Source organism: Sinocyclocheilus grahami, unplaced genomic scaffold (assembly GCF_001515645.1).
Source record: "Sinocyclocheilus grahami isolate Dianchi unplaced genomic scaffold, SAMN03320097.WGS_v1.1 scaffold1032.1, whole genome shotgun sequence".
Classification (NCBI taxonomy): domain Eukaryota; kingdom Metazoa; phylum Chordata; class Actinopteri; order Cypriniformes; family Cyprinidae; genus Sinocyclocheilus; species Sinocyclocheilus grahami.
Window position 1 is genome coordinate 358,054 of NW_015506211.1, and position 8,363 is coordinate 366,416.

The 8,363-nt window shown below is 35.0% G+C and overlaps 1 pseudogene; it reads left to right on the top strand.

Moving 5' to 3' along the window:
* Nucleotides 1–556: 556 nt before the first annotated feature.
* LOC107565854 (5-hydroxytryptamine receptor 3A-like) overlaps nucleotides 557–8,363 on the top strand; it is a 27,725-nt pseudogene continuing 19,918 nt past the window's right edge.

Genomic DNA, 8,363 nt, shown 5'->3' on the forward strand with positions numbered 1-8,363 from the left:
TATTTGAAAATCTGGAATCTGAGGGTGCAAAAAAATCTAAATATTGAGAAAATCATCTTTAAAGTTGTTCAAATGAAGTTCTTAGCAATGCATATTACTAATCAAAAATTACGTTTACAGTAGGAAATTTACAAAATATATTCATGGAACATGATCTTTATTTAATATCCTAATGATTTTTGGCATAAAAGAAAAATCTATAAGTTTGAAGCATACAGTGTATTGTTGGCTATTGCTACAAATATCCCCCAGCGACTCAACACTGCTTTTGTGCTCCAGGGACACATATGAGAAAAGTGAGACACACTCACACTTTATCAGGCTTGAGGAGGACATGCACCAAATGGCAAACAGCACATCAGACAAAGCATGTATATTAATGACATATGAATGACATCAGCTCTTTGTATAGTTTTTTCTTATTCTTGCTGCACTCAAACCTGGTTAAACTAAGAACAAAAGAGGAGGTTGGACATGGTTCTCATTTGCACTATATAAATGTGCCCAAACGACAGTCAACGCTGTTCAGTGCTGAATCTCTATCTGACCTTTTGCCATGCATCTAAGGTGGCTAATATTTTATCTTTCCTCAGTCGGTAAGTGTGTTTTAAATGTCCAGCTGTGAAGTCTGTTGATGAGTATTGTCTGGGTCATATTTTCCTTTGCTATCTATGCTTGTGAAAGAAGTGCTTAATTGTGTTTAATGTGCACTTGTACACTTAAGAGTATATTTCAAATAAAACCCTGTGCTTTCAGATATTATAAAATAAAATAAAAGACCACTTAAGTGTACTTAAATAAAGGCACTATTTTCATTTTCAAAACACTTTTTTAACACACTTAAGTACACTTGACTAAAAAGTCAACTTTGTAATCATGTCAAATTAAATGTTTAACTTTAAACTCATTAAATCATGTTTTAATAATCTTTTGTCATGCTTTAAAGTACGCTTATTTTGACGTGTTGACTAGCATAAAGCACATGTGAAGTACGTGATTATAATTTATCTGTAGTGTTACTCAATATTGCAATAAAGTTAATATATTTCAAATGTGCTAAATTGCAAATTCATCAGAAGTGTGTAATTACAAATATATTTAAATACATTACACTAGTTTCAATAGAGATTTAAATGTTAATAAATATTAATGTAGTTTCAGTACACTTACTATATGTGAGCCTGGAGCACAAAAGCAGTGTTAAGTCGCTGGGGGATATTTGTAGCAATAGCCAGAAATACATTGTATGGGTCACAATTATAGATTTTTCTTGTATGCCAAAAATCATTAGGATATTAAGTAAAGATCATGTTCCATGAAGATATTTTGTAAATTTCCTACAGTAAACTTAATTTTTGATTAGTAATATGCATTGCTAAGAACTTCATTTGGACAACTTTAAAGATGATTTTCTCAATATTTGGTTTTTGTTTTTGCACCCTCATATTCCAGATTTTCAAATAGTTGTATCTCGGCCAAATATCGTCCGATCCTAACAAACCTTACATCAATGGAAAGCTTATTTATTCAGCGTTCAGATGATGTATAAATCTCGATTTCGAGAAATTTACCCTTATGGCTGGTTTTGTGCTCCAGGGTCACATATTTCAACTATATTTTTATATTTTTCAACTATATATTATGAAATTACATAAAAAGATGTACTTCAGTTCTTCTTAAGTGGGTCAAAAACATTCTAAAATTCAATATACTAAAATACTTAATATCAATTTTACTTCATTTCAATTAACATGCATTTCTAAGCGTCATTCATTTCATACTCAATTACGTTATTTCCGTACTCTTTTCAGAAGTATGCTAAAGTGTACTTCTTTTTCACAAGGGTAACTACAAACAGTTATATGGACAGTTGCATTTTCTGTGCAGGGTCGGCGTCTGCTGCTGGAAACTGCAGCTACAAGGCGCTTATCGAACATCTCGGCTTGGGCAATAATGATGACATTCAGACCCCTACCTTTGTTTATACAGACCTGTTTGTGACCTCCATCACAGAAGTGGTAAACCCTGCATGATTTAACCGAATGCCACGAAACGGGATGTCAAGCAGCTGTAGTATCTCCACTCAACACCTCTTTCTTTCTACAGGATGAAAAAGCCCAGAGCCTCTCAACACAAGTCACAATTGTGCATGCAAGAGTTTTCACACAAAGTTTTACACAACTTGTACAATCAGAAGTTTTATTTGGACATAATAATAGCTGATTAATAGGCCAAATTATACTACATTTGTAACCAGTAACTTCTTAACTGACTAGCCAAAGCAACACATTGAAAGGTCTCATTATTTTATGTCAAAATGAAACCTATTGAAAAGGTTTGTGTTTGTGTATATTATTTGTAAGAAAAATGGTTATGATTCTAAGGAGGAAAAAGAGCATTGACCATTATAATCACTGTTAAATGATCATAACGTTGCAGGGTTGGTTCAGCGAGTTCACAAAAAGGGAGCCAGATGACTTCTGTGGAATAAAATTTTGTCCAATTAAAAAGGATATGGTTTGGACTCCAGATATCATCATCACTGAAAGGTCTGAAGATGGCTTTTTTTTAGTTTTTTTGTAGTGTAAATCCGAATGGTTAGTTACTCGTAGAAAACGTGTACAAATGGAAAGGGTTCATATCATGAGCAATTCCTTGGTCTTTTGTGTTAAAAGGGTTCTTTGTATTACGAAAACATTCAGGAAAAACTTACCAGTCCAAAAAGAGTGTTTTATTGTAACAAGAGGACGAGTGAAGTGAAGTTTCTGACATCATAATCCCCAAACATTGACAACTGCCTGCAATTATACATCAGCAGTGCCTATTGAGTATTCCCGAACTGGCCCGTCTTGAGCACGTTCTGGCTGTGTGTAGCACCTACTGCTCTGCACATCTCAAAGTTAGGAGAGATCTGCTAGTCTGCTTTTAAAGGATTAGTTCACTTCCAAATTAAAACTTCCTGATAATTTACGCACCCCCATGTCATCCAAGATGTTTACGTCGTTCCTTCTTTAGTCGAAAAGAAATTAAGGTTTTTGATGAAAACATTCCAGGATTATTCTCCTTATAGTGGACTTTAGCGCCTACCAAACGGTTGAAGCCAAGGTCAAAGTGACAGTTTCAGTGCAGCTTCAAAGGGCTCTACACGATACCAGACGAGGAATAAGGGTCTTATCTAGCGAAACGATCGGTCATTTCCTAAAAAATTTAATAAAAATGTATATACTTTTTAACCTTAAATGCTGATCTTGTGTTAGGGTATGTCAAAAAACTCCCATCTCATTTTCTCCTCCAACTTCAAAATCGTCTTACATCGCTGCAGAAGTACCGACCCAGTTTTTACAACGTGAACATGCAAAGAAGGTCAAACGCCCTTTATATATGCTGTGATTTTTTTTTTTAGAAAATGACCGATTGTTTTGCTAGAGAAGACCCTTATTCCTCGTCTGGTATCGTGTAGAGCCCTTTGAAGCTGCACTGAAACTGTCATTTTGACCTTGGCTTCAACCGTTTGGTAGGCGCTGAAGTCCACTATGAGGAGAATAATCCTGGAATGTTTTCATCAAAAACCTTAATTTCTTTTCGACTAAAGAAAGAACGACGTAAACATCTTGGATGACATGGGGGTGAGTAAAAGGGTGTCAATGATTGTCTTCTGGACAACTGTCAGATCAGCAGTCTTCCCCATGAGTGTGTAGCCTAGTGAACCAAACTGAGAGACCATTTTGAAGGCTCAGGAAACCTTTGCAGGTGTTTTGAGTTGATTAGCTGATTGGCATGTCACTATATTCTAATTTGTTGAGATAGTGAATTGGTGGGTTTTTGTTAAATGTGAGCCAAAATCATCACAATTAAAAGAACCAAAGACTTAAACTACTTCAGTCTGTGTGCATTGCATTTATTTAATACACGAGTTTCACAATTTGAGTTGAATTACTGAAATAAATGAACTTTTCCACGACATTCTAATTTATTGAGATGCACCTGTATATAAAAAGTTGTATAAAACGTCAACAATAAAAATAGCTAGCCAGATTAACTGATTATCTTAAAAGTCCATAGATATTATTTAATACGGCTGTTAACACGTTCTCCGACAAGCGGAAGCGATGAGAACTGTTTTCCGGGTTTGGTCAGGTGACATTCAACATATACCCTATTGTTCATCCAAAATGAAACATGCCGTTTGTTCAGGCAGGCCACGTCAGTCAAGCTCTCATCAGCTGAATGCACCAATCCAGTTTTGACACTTATCACAGCGGTCCGTTTAAGACTCTGAACCACTCGATTCATATGGATTTCTTTTACAATTTTCTTCATAAACCGTGTAAAAGTTTTGGTGGCTTAAACTTTCAGTGGAGGGACAGAAATCTCTATAGTTTCATTCAAAATATGTTTATGTTTCGAAAATGAAAAAAAGTCTTATGAGTGTTGCTTTATTTTGTCTATTCAGCATCAAGACTGAGTTTGCAACAAAGGACAATCAGTATGTCCAGTTGCAGAATCAAGGCGCTATTGTGACGTCTAACACTTTTGCTATGACCACGGCCTGCAAGATGAACCTGCACCAGTTTCCCTTCGACGTCCAAAGCTGCACTTTTACCTTTCAGTCTCCAATCCATACAAGTACATTTGAAACTCGGAAATCAGGGTTGGGCAAAATTCCAAACTGAAGAATTCAGTTCATGAAAGTGAAAATGTATTATTTTACACCCTCAAGATGCTGTATTTGTATTTGAATTTGAATGACAGGAAGAGCAATATTACAATTCAGATCACAAACATCATGAAGATCAAAAGCATCATGCATTTTGACTAAATATGCCTACTGATGCACAACCCCAACTCATATTTCACCTGCTGGAGTTTTGGCATTCAGTCATTGTAATATCTGTTGGGCTTTTGTTGTCGTGTTTTCTCAGTCGAGGAGCTCATAATCAGCCCGTTCTCTGGCGCATCATTCCTGACCCTCAGCTCCAAGCAGGCCTTTCAGACTCAGGGAGAGTGGGAATTCCTCAGTATAAATATGTCTAAAGCCAATGTCTCTACTCTAGGAGAACTACAGGATCAGCTGATATATAAGGTACGGTAATGCCTCTATACTGTAGATGAACCCTAGGAAAAATAGGTAGATACTTCGTCTTTACAGATTATTTGTGTTACAGATTACAGATATCACTGTAAGCCACTTCAGTAAGAATAGAAATCTAGAAACATGCATCCAAGTGTAATGTAAATTTGGACAATCACGGAATAAAAAAAATAAAAAAAATCAGTTAATTGAACACACAATAGCGAGGCATCACGCTGTCACAATATTGTATGTAGTATGTAAGGCAAGTTGTGACAATAGGAACAGTTTATAGGCTTTTCAACGAAATATCATTAAAGCTTTTAATATTAATAAAAATAAAAGGACACGTAAGTGTACCTAAAGGGAGACACTTTCAGGACTGTGTTTCTTTGTGTCTTAACACACTTTTAAAAAAGTGCACTTTGTAATAACGTCAGATTAAAAGTAAATTTTAAATCATTATGGTTTAATAAACTTCCGTTGTGCTTTAAAGACGCACATTTATTTTGATGTGTTGACTAACATGCTAAAGCACATGTAAAGTACGTGTTTTCATATATTTATATTAAAAGTTAATATATTTCAGAAATACTAAATTGCGGTGTTTAAATACATGACATACACATTTCAATTGAAACGACTTTTATCTTTTATGCCAAAAATCATTAAGATATCAAGTAAAGATCATGTTCCATGAAGATATTTTGTCAATTTCCTACCGTAAATATATCAAAACTTAATTTTTGATTAGTAATATGCATTGCTAAGAACTTCATTTGGACAACTTTAAAGATGATTTTCTCAATATTTAGATTTATTTGCACCCTCAGATTCCAGATTTTCAAATAGTTGTATCTCGGCCAAATATTGTCCGATCCTAACAAAGCATACATCAATGGAGAGCTTATTTATCAAGCTTTCAGATGATGTATAACTCTCAATTTCGAAAAATTGACCCTTATGACTGGTTTTGTGCTCCAGGGTCACAAATATGAAAACCACTGCTAGAGAAAACAAGCGTTTCAGTAATTGTGCATTTGATGTACAACCCTACAGCTGAGATACTGGGATCAGATATTGTGACAAAATCTGCTCTGACGAAGCAATTAAAGAAGTTTCTCTTCTTACTTGCAGATCACCATGAAGAGGAGACCTTTACTGTATGTCATTAACTTTCTAATGCCAGTATTTTACTTCCTTATTCTGGATTTGGCCTCCTACTTCATCGATTCAAGTGGAGGAGAGAAGTTGGGTTTTAAAATAACTCTGCTTCTGGCTATTTCTGTGTTACTGCTGCTTCTCCAAGACATGCTGCCCTCTACTTCCAGTGATATTCCACTGATTGGTGAGAGTTTATCTACTGTACTGATTATCTAGAGCAGTTCATAATACACAGGGTAAAATGGGGTTAGATTTTTTTCTCTTGACTGTAGATGGCACAAAATTTCATCTTAGCATTTTTAAGTCAATGGCTATGCTATTTTGTCATTTCATCTGAATATCAATATTTGTGAGATTTAGTCAGTGGGAAATTTTGAGGTTAATTGATCTAATTTTGTATCTCTGTAAATTAGGGATTTATGACATTGTATTATGTCGAATATCAAAAGTTTTTTGTGTTTGTTTGTTAATGAGGGATTTGTGGACACATCAGCGTTTTTGGATTTATGGAGTAAAAGTTATAGGTTTTATGTGGAAGTAAAAAGATAAAATTAGAGCCTCGGGCACAGAAGCCCCAAGTGGTATGTTGTTACTAGTGTTATTATTTTTAAATGCAATACTTATTGTAATTAATGAGGTTATTATTTAATGTCTCCATGAATTAGATGTACATTTCATACATCTTTGCTTTCATTAAAACCTATAGGCTATTGTGTAAAACCATTAAATTTGCATTCATAGTGTTGCTAGTATGTGTTCTGCTTTGTCTGTCATTGGTTATTCAATTATTCAACAAAGTAGTCAAAAAATCATTTGAATAGTCCATTTAGTATTTTAAATTAATGGCACATTTAAAAAAAAAATATATATATATATAAATAGCAGTATGAACTAAAAATCGTTTATACATTCTGTAAAAGTTTATCCAGGGGGGCTTCTTACCCCTTTTAATATTTGATATTTTGTGCTATAACAACTATGTCGTTCAATGTATTAGTACTCTTTTAAAATAAAACAAAAGGTTGATAAGTAATTCACAGTTGATATGGTAGTACGTCATTATTTGCTTAATTTTTTTTAGAATTTCTTGCCTGTGTTGTTTGAAATAGATTAAATTTGATTTTGAATTGTATTATTTTATACATATATTGTATTATTATTTATATTTAATTTTTTTGGTGGTTTTCATAGGGGTTTATTGTACATAGGGGTACATTTTCACTCTCATTGGCATCAGCGTTCTGGAGACCATTCTTGTGAATTTTCTGATGGATAAAGGAAATCAGACAGCTACAGTAAGACCAATGGAAAGCTCATCTGCTCTTTCTGGTAAATATTTACCCAACATCTGAATACAAAGGGCAAATTTTGTATAGTTAAAGGGTTAGTTCACCCAAAAATGAAAATTAGCCCATAAATTACTCACCCTCAAGTCATCCTAGGTGTATATGACTTGCTTCTTTCAGACGAATCCAGTCGGAGTTATATAAAAAATTGTCTTTGATCTTTCAAGCTGTTTAATGGCACTCAGCGGGTGTTTCATGCATCAGTCCAAAAGAAGTTAAATAAAATGCGCCCATCCATAAATAAAAAAGTGTCTCACACGGCTCCGAGGGGTGAACAAAGGCCTCCTGTAGCGAATTGATGTGTTTTTTAAGAAAAATATCCATATTCAAAACGTAATAATCACTTTAAAGTAGCTTGCGCTCACTGTTGTACACAGAAGCAGCTCCGCGGATGACGTATGAGGTCAGCGCTGCGCATGCGCCGGTCAGAAGTGACGAACGCGGAAGCGCAGCGGAGAGAGATCAAACATCTGACCTCATACGTCATCCTCCCGGAACTGCTTCTGTTTACAACCATTGGCGGAAGCTACATTAAAGTGATTATTACGTTTTGAATATGGATATTTTTCTTACAAAAACGCATCGATTCGCTACAGAAGGACTTTGTTCACCCCCCGGAGCCGTGTGAGACACTTTTTTATGGATGAGCACTTTTTATTTAACTTCTTTTGGACTGATGCATGCAGCTTGAAAGATCGAAGACAATTTTTTTATATAACTCCGACTGGATTGGTCTGAAAGAAGAAAGTCATATACACCTAGGATGCCTCGGGGGTGAGTAA